Here is a 16,001-nt window from a genome sequence, read left to right as displayed (position 1 = left end):
TCCAGAGGTGGAAATCATAGAATAATAGAATGGCTTGGGTTGGAAGGGACCTTAAAGCCCATGCAGTTCCAACCTCTGCCGTGAGCCGGCTGCCCTCCGTGAGGTCAGGCTGCCCAGGGCCCCTCCAGCCTGGTCTTGGACACCTCCAGGAATGGCTACCCACAGTTTCTCTGGGCAGCCTTGGCTTTCTTGCTCCCATCCATGCGCATCCAGACAGCATCTCGATATTCTTCCCAGGCCACCCAGCCCTACTTCCAGATGTCCTTTGTTGGCCCAGTTCCTAATTTTCACCTACAGGCTCTCAATCTGGTTGTGGCTGTTTCTCAGAGGCAGCTCTTCACAATCTATCGATTTCTTAACATAGAGGGCAACTCCACTGGAACAGGCTGGCCCAAGGAGGCTGTGGATGCCCCATCCCTGCAGGCATTCAAGGCCAGGCTGGATGTGGCTCTGGGCAGCCTGGGCTGCTGGTTGGCGACCTGCACACAGCAGGGGGTTGGAACTGGATGAGCATTGTGGGCCTTTTCAACCCAGGCCATTCTATGATTCTGTGATGATTCTATGATTCTAAAAACCTGTTAGCTCTCAATCATAGCGTTCCAGTTGTTTTGATTTGTCCCACCGTGTTTCTATGATAGCAACTAGGTCATAGTTTTCTAATAATGACTCCAAGGGAAAAAAATTGTTCTTTGTCTTGAGCTGAAAAATACAGGCGTGTCCATCTGTTAAGTAAGTTTTTGTGCTCAAATTCAGATACCCTTATCTGAAACACCTTAACAAATATTGTGATTGGAAAAGCATCTTGACTGTAACTCGAGAGACCTGGATTCTTTTCCTGAAATAACCACTGATTCTCAAGCCACTTCATTTCCATATCTTGAAAACAGAATAATATATTTGCTGTCTTTCATAAAGAGCATTGAAATCTACAAATGCAAAGTGACACGTAAACATTTGTAATAATGTAGTGGGTGATATTCTGCAGGGGTATAAAAAGGGGGGACCAGAAGATGCTGGGAGAATGAACTGACTTCTGTGGCTGTAGCTGAGCTCTTTATCTTTCCATGGTAATTTGTAACTCAGAATTTGGTGGTGAGGAGACAGAGTGCTCAGTCAGAGTGCAGTCAATTAGAGCACAGCCTGACTGACTGAACCTTAAGAAAACATATTCTGTTTGTGTTTGCATTAACTTAAAGGATTCTCAGCCATGAAGTATGCGGTAAACATAGTGGGGTTTCTATTTTCAAGCTCCAATTTTTCCTTTTCCGTTGTCTTCCAACTGCTATCTGAAAGAAATCCCCAGTGGGATTAATTCTAAAAGTCCAAGCATATCTACAGCAGAAGGAAAATATTTTGTCTTTAAATATGCATGCTGCAGAAAAGAAACATTATGTGGCACCTCAGCACCAGGCATTTGCTAAGGCATGCAGCGGTGGCCCCATTTAATTCCTCCTGGTGGGCAAACTGGTCCAGCAGTCACCAGTCTGTGAGCTGACTGCTGGCTCACTGAAGCACTGAGTGCAGCACTGAGAAGCTGCTTTTATTTCTGAGCCATGTGGTGAGTGCATTTTGATCAGAGATTGGAAGAAGCGCTGGGGAGGAGGTGCAGCCTTCTCCTCCGCAGGTGATCAATCATCTGATTTTTGGCGTCTCAGTAATTACTGCTGGCAAAAAAAACAGTTGTTTGAATGGAGGCAATATACTGCAAGCACGCTTAACTTTGAATGACTTTGTTTCAGCCACTTGACTGTTCTTCGTGGGCATTTTTACAGTCAGCTGAGGACTTGTAACCAAGCCTTAGGTGACAGCTGTCAGCTCCAGATTGCCTCTAGCAGGCAAGGGTGTGATTGCAAGAGGCTGCCATTGCCTCTGGCTTCTGGCCTTCCTGTGCTGAGCGTTCACAAAGGGACGTGCACAGCCCTGATTGCTGCTGGATCTGATTTCCACTGCATTCTGCTGACCCTTAAACTGCTGCTGTGATGGACTGAAGTAGCCCATAGTGGGAACCTTTTCTCCCCAGCCAAAGCAAAATGTTTATCAGCAGCTCCTCTAAAGCCATTGCTGTTGCCCAAGTCTCTCCTCCTGCTGCTTGCTGCCTGCAGGAAGGCAAGGAGAGCTGGCGACCAGCCTGGGTGAATGTGCTCTGCTCCGACAGCCACTTTAGTTACCTGCCCCAAACCTGTGCTACCAGGAGAAGCAGCTGTCGGTTCTGAGACCATCTGTAGGCACAAGGCAGGATTTGAGGGAACTGCCTTTCTCTAGAGCCTCTTATAGCACTTGTAGGCTTTGTTTAGTGATTTATCCATCCTTGCAATGTCCGTGACAGTTTAGAACTTCCCAACGCTTTCACTACCAGAGTGTTCCTGAATAGATCGGAGTTACCATGCATTCCTATAAGGCGTATTGAACAGAAGATTTGTTCTAAAAACATGAAACAATCAGCTTCTGAGCTAATATGGGGGCTTCTTGTTTACACGGGCTTCATCTCAGGTGCACAAGGAGCTGGAAGAATTTCTGCCGTGGATACTCCTGTATGTTCTTGCAGAGATTCTTTGAACACCAGTAGTTCTGTTAACATCCCTACGAGTGAAGCTGTGGTTGAGCACAATCAATTTAAAGTTGTTACATTTGTCTGATCTAATTTTAATTTATTTCAGGGTTTTTGCTCAGCTCTGCCCTTTCTGTTCCTGAGCACCTCCCCATGAGTGGCTGTGGGCACAGCTGTGTGCCTGGGGACTTGGTTCTACAGGAGCTTTCAGCTCAGGTTTGGGTACTGAGTGTTGCCCAGTTTCCCCATTCAGAAGGAGGAAGAAAAGACAGAAATTCTCAGAGTGACTGCTGCCATTAGTTTGCAGAGCCTGGAGCCTGTGAGAGCTCATTTATGAGGCATCCGACAGCAATCGGCACCAGATCATTCACAATATCTTCGCAGTGTGCAGGTCCAGGTAAATTGGCTGATTTTCTGCCTTTGTGACTAGCTGTGAGCATAAATTAATCTCTGATTTGAGGGGAATGCTGCCTGTTAGATAGAAATGCGGGATGGAGTTTGGAGGGGGCAACCTGAGCCTTTTTATTCCATTTAAACATTGAAACATTCCATCCTTACTTCTCCTGTCATCTGCAGTGAAAGCCAAAGGAAGGATTTTGCCTCTTTTCTTTTATATCTAGCATTTCTCTTAACACTTCAGAATGTTGTCACTGTTTTTTGGACAAGGGATGTATGTTTTTTTTATGTTCTGAAGCCATGGAGTTACGCTGGGCTAATGTTTGAGCCTATAGTAAAGTGCCTACCACAAACCCATCCTTCTTGACATACAAATGTCAAGTGTTCTACTACTGTTGAAGAACTTAAAGGAAAAGTTGCAGAAAGAAATTCCTTTCAGGGGTTTTCAGTTGTAAAAACTGTTGTTCTCATACAGACTTCTTTTGCAGTGTTGGAAGACCACATGAGGAGGCTGTTAGTGCAGTTGTGATTTCTAAAACATGTGGCTCATGAAAGTTCTAAAAGGTACAACTGCTCCTTTACCCAGCATGAAAGCTGAAGAGCAGCAGAGTCCCCAAAGCAACGGAGGCTGTTTGGATGTCACTCAATTCAGTAGTCTCACAGTCCCAGTGTCAGACACACAGAGCCAGGCCCAGGCTGAGGTTGTTCCAGAAGATCGTTGCTGTAGATTACTGAAATACAAGTGCTAGTAAACGACTACATGTCCATATGTGGCAGTGAAAACGAGCTGCTAATAACTGAAAACAGCAATGTCTGAAATTGGAAATGCTGACTCTGAGTGGTTAGAGTTCCACCTCTCCCCCTTAGAGAATCGTTGGATGCTCATAACGTAGCTTTTCACACTTTCTACTCTGTCCCTTAAATTATGTCTGTTTGAATGTAACTTCTTGAAGCCTTCATTATTTGTAAGTCATTATGTTAGGGTTTAATATATTTTAGGTATGAGAGTGTTTGAATTATCTGCTTTTCTCCTTTTTGCTTTCATTTAGGGTAGATGACAATTCTGCAAGTTTGTGGTTTTGACTTCTCATCCCAGTGGTTTGGATCAGTGCTCTGAGGACGTGGACACAGGAATTTGAAGATGAGTTTCACTTTTAATGTCTTTGTTTGGACGCCAAGCAAATCACTAACTAATTTAGGCTGAAATGCCTTAGGATGATATTTGCTCTTCTTTATTTAAATTCCAAGAGTTTATCACTGCAGAAACATTTCAGATGCTTATTGTGGAAACTCATGGAAACGTGCTTTGTTAAATAATGTATTTTCTATTTTGTTTTGTTTTCTCCTTTTTCTTTGTGTTACAGAATGGATGTAAAAGCTTTAAAACGCAGTATTCACCACTCTGCAGTAGATCTAATAGAGTGGCATTATATGAAGAGATGCCATGGTAACTGAAGTTGCTAAGACAGTCGGTGTCAAGCTTTTTAATGGTGACTGCTATACTATATTTGGCTTTGATTACTACAGTCTAAGTAGCAAACAGAAAATGCTTACTGGTCTCATTTGCTACCACCTGCAGTCCAGAAGTAATGAGATGACAGAATTCAGTGTTGCACCAACTGCCAACCAGTGGCCATCAGAATTGCTCTTTGCAGCACTCCCCTCTCCCACTGGCTCTCATGGCATCCTTGTCACAGCCTTACCATTCGTGCTGTCCAGTTGGTGATATGCCACTTGTCTTAATGAAATTTGGCACCTCAAGCCAGTAGAGGAGCCTGCACTTTGTGAGCTGGCAAAAAATCAGCAAAGTCATTTCCACAGGAAACTGTTCTTTGAATCTGTAAGTGAGTGAAAGCAGAATAAAGCAGAAACATAGGCTGTTTTTTTCTCATAAATGGGTTAGGAGTACCAGTCTCCCTTGCTGTAAAGCTTTATAGATCCTGCTATCAACAGTTTTCACAAAAATGATACATTTCTGTGTCTCTTCAATTTTTGTTTACTTTTTAAATGCCAGAATAGAAAGTGAAGTCACATCGCCAAGGTGCCATTTTATCATTTTGCTCGCTGTGATACAAATGATTTACCTATACACTGAAGTATTACCACAAATTATAATGAAACTCCTTGCCAAAACATGCAGCAGTGGTTCCAAAACGTTACTCTTTACCTTTAAATCCAGAACTCAGCTTTCAGCCATTAGCAGTAGCCTCGTGCTGTTAACATGAGATAGGACTGCTTTACTTAAAAGGAAACAGTCACAGAGCGGGGAATGAAATGCTTCTTGACTGAGATGCACAATCCTGTCCACAACGGTTTTAGACTATTGGGAAACTCAGTAGGCAGCTGACAGGCACAACTTGGGTAGGAAGAGCTTAAGGGTGAGTGCAGCTCAGCTCAGAACAGCCTTCTGTCATTCTGTCTTGCAGTTAGGAAGACATAAACAAAGAAGCGTGATGAGAAGAAACTGATATCTTGGAGGGAAAGGAAAGATTAAATCAATGGTAGGGAAAAAGTTTTAACAATGTGATTCTTTAGATAGAAAGCTAGTCTCAAAAGACCCATCACTTGACACGTGAAAAATTGATTGGAGAAAGCAGTAGCAAATAGTTTTCCAGGAAAAATGTTGTACTGACAGGAGGATGGATAAGATGATCACGATTCATTTAATTAAGTTATATCCAGCAGCATCATGGAGTAGGTGAATATGTGGGAGGTTTCATGTGGTTTGGGATCGCGTGGATTTTGAACAAGCCAGTCAGTAGGTAGCAACATTGCTTTGGAGATCAGCAAATGAAGAAAAACAGCTTCAGTTGAAAGGGAACAGTTTGGACTGAAAAAATTCATATTCCTTAAAGATTGTCTGGTTTAGAATTCTGACATCAAATCTCCTTGTCAGTGGATATTTTCTTCAGCGGCTGTATTTCTACTGCTAAAATGCAACACAACAAATTCATTCCTAGGCTCAATTTGTTCAAGTCAACAAAATTTTTGTCACACCACTGTTAAACCTGAGATGCCTCAAATAAAGAGTATAACTTGGCTTGAAAACAGCACAAAGGATTAATGGCATCCGTGCTATGGAGGAAACAGCCAATACTAAACGAGATGAGTTTGACTCCAATTCAAAAAGCATCTTCTAATGTCTAATTTTTGTTGAATTCTTTGTGTCCTACATTCTACTAATTTTGTTGACTAAATTATGTGTTTAAATTTATACAGCATTTGTGCTCCTATGGTTATTCATTTGTAAGGTTGCGAATGCTTATTAATGGCTCCTGGCTTTAGAATGAGCATTTATGCTTCCAAAGCACTGCACATGACTAATTTGTTTTTCTGCTTATTCGAAAGCAACATGGGTTGTCAAGAAGCCAAATCTACACTGAATTAAAACCACGTTGCTTTGCTTCTGTGGAAGAGCTGATACTTGGTTGTTGTAAAAAAAAAAGTCGCACTTCAGTTGAGCATCAGTTCATCACTGAAACTACAAAGTGGAGCAATCGTAGAGGTAAGGTGATGAGAAATGCCATTTCTCCCGGGCCATGTTGTAGAGAAGCCTTACATCTGCATGGTGCTGCTGATGTTGTGTACTTCCCAGGAAAAATAAAAGAGCCTTAAGGTTGCAGCAGAATGCCATGTCAAGAGAACCCAGAGTCTAATTAATCTCAGAGAAATATGAAGCCATAACGAATACCCACTTCATTTTGTTTGGTTTGGTTTCTGTCCAGGTTAGCTGAAACGGAGCGACCTGTTGTATGTATGGCCCTGGATGCGTTCCCACGTTCTGCTGTGTATCCCCGCTACAGAGATTCAGTTTGACCTCCAGCATTTGGCAACCCTCGTGGCCTTCTGGCAGTTCTTCAGTCTTCAGAGGAGGTTTGGAGCTCCTCGGCAATGATTTCACATAGCATCTGTGGATCCTAGTGGTAAATATTTTTGGTTGGCATTCCGTGAAGCTGCCAGTTAGCAGCAGTGACACTCGACTGGTTTCCATGCAGCGGAGCTGTGCAGTTAGAGTAAATCTCACTGGATTTGTTGCAAGGAGTTACACTATGGCTAACTGTTTGTACCACTGCAACCTGTAGTTTTCAGTGTAATTCTCTGCAGCCTGGCAAGTGCATTAATCGTTTTACATAGTGTGAGGAACAAAAGGTTGCTCAGATGCAGCACAGCTGCTGGAGAAGGATATAAAAAGGCCCATTTAACATCCACAGATCCAGGAGAGAAAGCAGGACAACCCTGCTGCTGGTTGTAGGGCTGAACACGAGCGGCTGCTTCATGCGACGCACGGCTGTGCCAGCGATGCGCTGCAGAAGCGATGGATTAAGCTAAAGTGCAAGACTCTGTGCATGACATCCTGTTTTTGGATAGCCCTGGAAAGTAATGTAGAAGCCATACGCAAATGCATCAAGTCTTTTTGCTTGCCTGTGCAGCGACTAATTTCATACCTATGCTACAAAGCCCTTGGAACATCCCGTGTAGTGCACAGACCAAGCGGTTCTCTCCCAGCTGGACAGGAGGAATTTATATCCCTTTCACTGACACACAAAGATTGCTGGGTTGGTTAAATGCTCTGATGTGTTAGATAATATGTGCAGGACATTGAACTTCAGTAGTACTGGAACGTGTGGAACAAACACCATGGAAATGAAGAAATTCCTAGCCTTGGGGCTGTGGCTGCAAGGTGCTTGATGTGCCAAATGTATTCTTCAGCATTGTATCTGAACAAAAATCCTTCTGTCACTCTCTAGAATTGCTAAAAATGCTAGTTGTATTTTATAGGTAAATGGTTGGCTGTCAGTTGTTGGCATCAGCAACACTGCAGGCTTCACCACGATGCAGAGCTCTGATTGCCTGGCCAGACATGGGAAATAGGAGCAGGGCTGGAGGAGTGCAGTGTCACTGTTGGGACAGCACCTGGGTAAGTGGAGGGGCTTTTTGTCACTGCTGAGAGATTTCTGTGACCAGGACTCAACAGCTGCATGCAGGCAGCTCTGATCGAATCGCAGTGTCAGATGTGGGAAGCAGCACCGCTTTATGGAGGCTGCCTTCTTACTTTGGAAGTTTCTTAGGTGTTACATAGTTTGCCACTATCATAATTGCCACAGCACATGTTTTTGATGTGTAGCTACAGAAAAAAAAAAAAAAAAGAAAATCCTCACCTTCCTCATCCCTTCCCCTCAAATGAAGTAATTTGAAAAGTGCAGAGTTCTGTTAAATCAGAATCATCCAGGAAAGGAAATTTGTCCTGAGAGAGGTGGCAGGGGTTTGCTAAGCAGCAAGGCTGTGTGACTCCATCCTCGTGGAAGTGCTCCAGCACTGACCAGACCCACCCTTTCCAGGTCAGGACAGCGGAACTTTGAGCTTACTCCGCCCAAACAGCTTTGGACCAGACTTTGCTGCTGTCTCCTGCTCTGTGGTTCCATTAGCTATGGCAGCCTGCTTGGAATGGTGTTGCTCAGACCTCCTGGGGAAGTCACTGCAGGCCCTGGCTGCTGGGAGATCCTGTCTGCTTATCCCAACCCCAACCATTGCTACATCTTGCAAGATATGTGTACCTAAGCACTAAGGCAGCAGGTTGAGTCTGAGCCTTTCTCTATGCTTACAAACACCAGGATACTGCTCACCCAGTGTGTGCATGTGTCTGTGTAAGAGGCTTTGCCTTGCAGAGCAGTGTTTCTGTGGCCATGCCTCTTGTAATGAGATTAATAGTGGGAAAATGCAACTTTCTTCAGGTGTGTTTTTTCCTCCTTTGTACTGTGAACCTTCTGTAAACACTGTTCTGTAGCAAAAAGGTAATGATTCAACTCTGTAAGACTAATTAATACACGCTTCAAATTTGCAGACAGCTCTGCATGGGAATTTGACTGCTTACAAAGAAGCCCCCTCACTGAACTCAGACATCTCCTGGGTCAGAATTCTTTCCCCCTTTTGATTCAGGTGGACTCCATCCAAGCCAGGCTCCAAGTAAACCACCCCATAGCCAGAAAAGCCAAAATTCCCATGGTGGCATCAGGCTGTCAGCCATGTATTTCTCAGAGAGACTTCCCTGGTCCTCTCAGTATCCCTCCCTGCCACTGAGGGGAAAGAGAACATCACCTGTACTCCCACTCCATCCATTGCCCATTGGTATTTGTAATGTTTGTTGGTTCTTGGAAGAATGCAGTGTGTGTTGCTGAACGGTGATGGAAAATACAACAGCCTCATCTACATATATTGAAATGCACTGTAGTGCTACAGAAGTGTTATTATGAAGCTGACATTCAGAAGAATATTCAGAAATGCATATACTATAACAATAATAGACAACATCTGTTAACATTTTATGCTTTTTTAAACTCACAGCCCTTGGAGAAGGAGAGTTTTGGCAGTGAAACATTCAGTTGATTTCAGCAGCAGTGGGTCGGATCCACAAATCAGGCGATTGATCTAATTTGTCCTTAGAGCTTTAGCTGTCTATGGATGCTGGTAAGGTACTGGTGCCTGGTGTTGCTGCCTTTGGCAGCATTGCCCATTTGTAAGAAAGTAATCTAATTTTGTTCATCTTCTTACTTCATCTTAGACTTCATTGCCATCTGTCTTCATCAGGTAGGTGGATCATTTGAGGGTAGCGTTGTGTACTGTCGTCGTCTTGTGTTTCTCTTGCAGTGTGGTTATGTAGATGCTGACTGCTGTTACTGGATGGACTGGAGTTTTAAACCTGTCCTCTTCATCTCATTGTGGCAGAACCTGTTCTCTTGGCATCCCCAAGTAGTATCTCCCTCTGCCTGGCCTGGTGACATATCATCTGGTCACCAACCTTTCTTCTCCCCTTATGATACCTGTGCTGAGTATCCCTACAGATGGAGTCTGTGATAGGCAGTCTGTGTGATGTCTATTGGTATGTATGGACAAATGTACAGAGGTAGCTCCAAAAGTAATGCCTCCTATTTATTTCCATGGAAACTACAGCAGATACAAAGAGCACAATATTATTGTTTGATAAAGCACATTCTCAGCTACAAAACACTGTTTTTCAACACAGATGCCACCATTAGCAAGAGTCTGTAAGCTGTACTCCTCAAAATCTGCCTGGCCATTAGGAACACGGCTTGTCTTTCACTTTGCTGTCTCCACTGCTGAAACACACTGTGCACCTCCTCACTGTGTTCACATCCTCTGTTGGTCTCCATTGATGAATGTCAATGGGTGCCATTTTTTTCTGCATGGAGAAATTCAGTCCCACCCCTCTGCTCCATCCATGTCAAATGCCATTCTGTCAGACTGCCCTTCTATTGCCATCTGTCATAAAAACAACAAATATAATGAAATATTGATCGGAAGGTTCAGCCTCTACTGCTATCCTACCATTATGATCCACCATCCGCCATTCTGATGTTGTGGGCCAACATCATAAAATAGGAGGCATTACTTTCAGAGCTGCCCTCATAACTGAGAATGTTTGAATTAAGTGTGCAAGTGTCTCAACACAGCAGAGTGCAAGGTTTTGCACTTGGGAGGGAGGAATCCCAGGCATCCATATAGACTGGAAGGAAGAGTCCTTGAGAGCAGCCCTGCAGAGAAGGACCTGGGGGTCCTGATGGATGAAAAGCTGAACATGAGCCAGCAGTGTGCTCTTACAGCTCGGAAAGCAAATGGTATCCTGGGCTCCATCAAAAGAGGGGTGGCCAGCAGGGACAGGGAGGTGATTGTCCCCCTCTGCTCTGCTCTTGTGAGGCCCCATCTGCAGTCCTGCGTCCAGGTCTGGAGCTCCCAGTATAAGAAAAACAGAGAGCTGTTGGAGAGGGTCCAGAGGAGCCACAAAGATGATCAGGGGACTGGTGCACCTCCCCTGCAAAGACAGGCTGAGGGAGCTGGGCTTGTTCAGCCTGAAGAAAAGAAGGCTGGGGGGTGACCTCATTGCAGCCTTTCAGTCCCTAAAGGGAGCCTGCAGATAGGAGGGGAGTCAACTCTTTGAAAGGAGAGATAACTGCAGGACAAGGGGAAATGGTTTGAAGTTGAGGGAGGGAAGATTTGGGCTGGGTGTCAGGGGGAAATTCTTTCCTATGAGAGCGGTGAGGTGCTGGAACAGCTGCCCAGAGAGGCTGTGGATGCCCCGTCCATCCCTGGAGGTGTTCAAGGCCAGGTTGGATGGGGCCCTGGGCAGCCTGGGCTGCTATGAAATGTGGAGGTTGGTGGCCCTGCGTGTGGGAGGGGGTTGGAGCTTCGTGATCCTTGAGGTCCCTTCCAACCCTGGCCACTCTGTGATTCTGTGATTCTGTGGTTAATAGCCTGAAAATAACTTCAGCAAAGGGTGGCAGTGTGCATATGCAGAATGTGTCTGAAGGCAGGATTCCCAGTCTGGGAGGTAGAATTACTTTTCTCTTTGTATCTTGATTATTTATTTTTGCTCTATCAACTCTAATGCTGGGCTTTTTGTGTTCACATCAGCATTTGGTGGAATTGTGTTGACGGCTGTTTTGATGGAGGTGAGATTTTGCCACTGGTGTATGGAGATTTCATCGTTGTATCAATTCTGTAGTTCTTTGGCACTCCTATGTAAATATGGTAAATCCAAACCAATCCATGCATTTGCATCTGTGTGAGGATCTGCTGTGAAATCTACAGCCTTTGTAGCTGGTACCTCAACACAATGCAGATAAGAAGGAGCTTTCTGCCATCCCTGTTAAAATGCAAGACAGCTTTTCCATCTGGACATAACTGTGTACCTTCATTGGTCTCCCCACAATTGGGATTTTTCTTCCTTTCCAAGGGTGAACAGTGCCATCATGCCACCAGGCATGGCAGCAGCTGACACAGGGATTAAAGTGCTGCTTCTTTGCTCTCTGCCTGGAGGATAATTCTTGAAGGAAGTACAGTAGGATTTGGGAAACATTTCTTCTCCACGAGCGGTCAGGCGCTGGAACGCTGCCCAGGAGGTGGTGGAGTCACCATCCCTGGAGGTGTCCAGGAAACATTTAGATGTTGTACAGAGGGCCATGGTTTGGTGGGGAAATACTGGTGGAAGGTGGACAGTTGGACTGGAAGATCTCAGAGGTCTCTTCCAGCCTTGGTGATTCTATGATTTTCAGCACATACACATATTTAAGGCATTTTTTAAAGCGTGTTTCTAAACTTCATATTTAGAAACCTGCTTATCCAAGTTTATGCTTTGCTAAGGTCTGGGAAATGAAATTAACTTGAAGAGCAACTTACTGTAACTTATTGTGAACAAGTTGTATCTGTAGTAGAAGTTTGCTGGCACGTGTTGCTTCAGGTTGGACAAGGAATGTGAGTGTCCGTATCTTTCTGCTACGTGGTAAAACTCCACGTGAGGACGGAGGTCCTGGGGCCTCATAGGAAGACTGATGTCATCCCTGAGGAGGAAATTCAAGGTGTGCAGCCACGGTTGATGTGAGCCATTCTGCTCACCCTGCCCATCCTGCATAGCTCAGTCCTTTGGGTCCATCTCATACGCTGTGGACCACGTGTTACAGGAGAGGATGCACTGCTGGACGTGTGCCAGTTTCTGCTTTCAAATGTTTATGCTTCTTCTCAGCTTCTTTCATGCTTTCTCTGGCAATTGGTTCCGCGAATACAAAATCTGACAAATAATTGCATTTTGAAGGGCGTGCTTAATGGAGGTCCATAAAAATGATTTACAGGCGACTGCAAACTGAACTATTAGACTAAAGGATAAAAAGCTTCCTTAATGAGCTGTACAAGACAGTTATTGATGTATTTATGAAAACATTCCCCAGTACATGCAACCAGGGGAATTCAAAGATAAATATTTAAAGATTGTCTGACAGTTTTTGAATGTAGCAAAACTCCAGTTCCTCTGGTTCCTCTGTAAGGCAGTTTTGAAACAAAGGTAGGTGTGATTTGTAACAGAAGGGAACCAAAACCTGCGTTACTACCAGATGTATTTCTATGTGATAATGCTCCATTCAAACGAAGAGGTAAGCAAGGAGAAAATAGGCAGGGGAAGCTTAAGATATTAATAAGGTAAGCCAACATTTTTTTTTCTATCTGGATCATTTATCAGAACGGGTCAAAGAAATGTATTTAAGATGATGAAATCTAACAACAATTTCGCATTTGATCGAGTTTCCTTTCATCCCATCATCGCTGTACACAATTAGGTTACTCAAGTGTGATCTTTAAGTATTCACATTGTGATTTATAATCTTGTTCTTCACACCCCAGGGAGAGAAAAATTGGTCTGTTGTTATGAATGTGATTAATATATAGAACAATGTGTGCCCTTCTGGTATTTATTATACACATGTGCTTTTAGTTTGGATTATCTCATTGTTACTTGCACTTTGCAGGCGTGCTGCGTTGCTCTCTGAATAACAAACTGTAGCAGCATTCCAGGCATTTGGGGCTGACACCTGGTGTGGCATCATTGCAGTGCATTTTATTCTTGACTGGCTTAATAATTGCTCATTTTTAAATAATATGGTTTTCTACAGGACCGCAGCTGCTGTGTCACGTAACTCCTCCTGCAGTACAGAATGGAGATCTGGCTCGTGCTATTAAATCAGCTTTAGGGGTTTTTTAGACTTGTTCCACCACATTGTTTCTTGGGCTACAGACTGAGGCTGGGCTATGGAACCTGTTCCTTTGAAGATTTGTAGGAGTGAATGAGGGACGGGGGCTGTGCTAGGCAGGCTGTGCAAAGTGCTGACAGCAGCCTTGAGTGTTGCTCGTGGATAGAAGAGCTGTATTAGCAGCCAGTGTTGAAGATATAGAAGAGTTTCAGTGTTGGGGGATCTCTTCTCCAGCACCAAGAGTGTTGAAGCTGAATTTCCCCATGGGTGATGATATTGGCCCCGTTTTCACCTATGGAATATGTCCATCAACATTCATTAACTTCATGGATCTCAAGGAAGCACTCACAAGCTCCACTAAGACTTCTGAGTCATTGTAAGTGTAGTATAGGATAGTATTTCAACTTTCCTAGTTTTCTGCTGGGATACAAGGGTTTGGGTTTTTTTCTTTGTTTTCCTTGGTGTCATTTGATTGCTTTCAATTTTACTTTTTTTGGCTTATTTTTCCTATTTCATTTCCCCTGTAAGGATGCAGCAGTTCAAACGCACCGAAGTCACTGTAATAGTGTCCTTCCAAGGAAGGGGGATTTGTGTATCTGTGAAACTCTGGTGTTGGGTTGTTGCTACGTGGGAATGTAAGGCAAGGAGAATAGAAAAGGAATAGCCAATACTTTGATAGTTAAGGAAGCACAAGGCTACACATACAAGTTGCTGAGCCTCGGAAAGGTTCTCAGCCCAGCTCTGTATATCTGACTCAGTATGGAACAGCCTGTGTTAATTTAACTTAAATCTCTCCTGCACAACATTGTAGGTGAGAAGTCTGTTGATCAAAGCCAGACTTTTAAAGCAGGTTTCCTGTAGCAATGTGTAAAATCAGTTAGTCTCTGTACAAGAGCAGTTCTGTCACCTCCCTTGCAAGCAAATTACATTATGCAATTCAGAGCCCAAGTGCAGCTTAACTCGGTGGATAAATCTTGTGCCTGCTGTGAAAACATTCGTGTACCTGAGGTCTGCATTTGATTTCTAGATACATAGGGACAATTAAAAATATGAAGGTTTTGATTGAAATACAACCTATGGATTATGCATGTAACCGTTTGCAGCCTTTACTTATGCACCTGTTCTGAAGTTGCGCGCACACTAAGGAACTGCAGCTCAGCCTCTTTGCTTGGCTGCAGTGCCTTCTGGTGTAAGCTAATGGAGGTGCCTCTGCCTCCGTCAGTAGGCAAAGTAGTTCTTCCAGGGAGGTGGGCAGCAACAAAGAAAGGAGGATGCCCTGAAAGGCTCTCAGACTGTTACATCCCTGTATTTACTGCTTTGCCTGTTGCCTTTGGAAGATTATTACTGTCAGTGCTTCATGGACCCTTCTCCACAGTCACCTAGATAATCTCACATTCTGTTCTGTATTGTTCTCAGAAAATACAATGGTTAACATGTTTTTAATACAGTTCTAGCAGCTTCAGTTGCATTATCACTCAAAAATTCTCTTAGGAACTTGGATTGAACTTCAGATTCTGAAAATGTCCTGAAGACAATGTTACTGGCCTCTCCCAAGTAACTCGTGTTTCCGTTCTGCAGGCTGGAGCAAGGTGATGCTGAGGTGAGCCAGAGTTCCTAACTCCGTTCAGAGCAGCCCCGTCCCTGAGCAACCACCAGGCAGGTACGTTTTAGATGAGGGTACAGAAGCATGGAGACCCCTCAGATTTACGGGTGCCTCGGTTACCTAGGGCAGATTGTCTGTGAGGTGGGAGTGCACAGAGACCACAGTTGGGTATCTATCCCTCTGGGAGAGTAGTTGCCTTGGCAGCTATCATACTGTGTGAGGTTTGGTTGTGAGGATCTAAAGATCTAGAGACAGCAGAGAAGTCTGACATACGAGACATAATATTCCGTGCATTTGTGAAGATGGCAAGCAGGTGATGGCACGAGCGTTTATGCAGTTGGCAGTGTATTGGCCTCGAGCTCATTGCGGTAGCAGCCCTACACTCACAATTCAAATTCCTCATGTTAATGAAAATGGAGAGCTGTGCAGTGGCACACGTTATCAGCACTTTTTCTACTGGAGTTCCTTGAGAGTGAAGGTGAATAAAACCGTCCTGCTTACCTTACCACCTCCCACCTGTTTTGCCTAAAACGCCTCACTGAAATTTCTTAGCAGAGCAGGGCCGTACAGCTGCTGGAGGATCCTCTTAGGTCTTGTTGGTAAGAGGGGGATTTGCCTGAGCTGCTGGCTTCTTTTTCTTCAGAGATCTCAGTAAGCTGTGTGAGTTCCCAAGGCACCCATCCCACTGCCAGTCCAGGGGAGCCCATGGCTCGGAATAATGGAGGCCCTGACTGAGGATGTCAGGGCTCACAATTCCTCTCCTCTTGTTCTTGTGATGATTCTATAAGGCGCCGGTAGGGCTTGTTAACAGAGCTGATCAATGAGACTTGTGTGGAAGGATCGCTAAGATCAATTCCGCGATTAATCCAAGAGTCCTTCCGATATTGACTTTTTTTTAAACAGCAAAAACTGGAAGGAAAAA

At 44.3% G+C, this 16,001-nt stretch overlaps 1 long non-coding RNA gene across 6 annotated transcripts; it reads left to right on the top strand.

Annotated features, from left to right (window-relative positions):
- The first annotated feature begins 2,631 nt into the window (after positions 1–2,631).
- On the top strand, positions 2,632–15,156 carry LOC104913100. 6 transcript variants are annotated; one of them, XR_002119496.2, is made up of 7 exons: positions 2,632–2,945; positions 3,433–3,508; positions 3,994–5,445; positions 6,293–6,449; positions 6,670–7,625; positions 7,724–7,862; positions 15,055–15,156. It is a non-coding gene; the product is annotated as an uncharacterized LOC104913100 (long non-coding RNA). The 6 variants fall into 6 exon arrangements; XR_002119495.2 differs by lacking the exon at positions 3,433–3,508 and having other exon boundaries at positions 2,633–2,764; positions 2,849–2,945; XR_002119494.2 differs by lacking the exon at positions 3,433–3,508 and having other exon boundaries at positions 2,635–2,945; positions 3,994–4,434; positions 5,371–5,445.
- The last annotated feature ends 845 nt before the right edge of the window (positions 15,157–16,001 follow it).

The sequence above is a fragment of the Meleagris gallopavo genome, chromosome 14, assembly GCF_000146605.3.
Source record: "Meleagris gallopavo isolate NT-WF06-2002-E0010 breed Aviagen turkey brand Nicholas breeding stock chromosome 14, Turkey_5.1, whole genome shotgun sequence".
Taxonomy (NCBI): Eukaryota; Metazoa; Chordata; class Aves; order Galliformes; family Phasianidae; genus Meleagris; species Meleagris gallopavo.
Note: the sequence above shows the minus strand (reverse complement) of the source record. Positions and strands in the feature narration are given on the sequence as shown.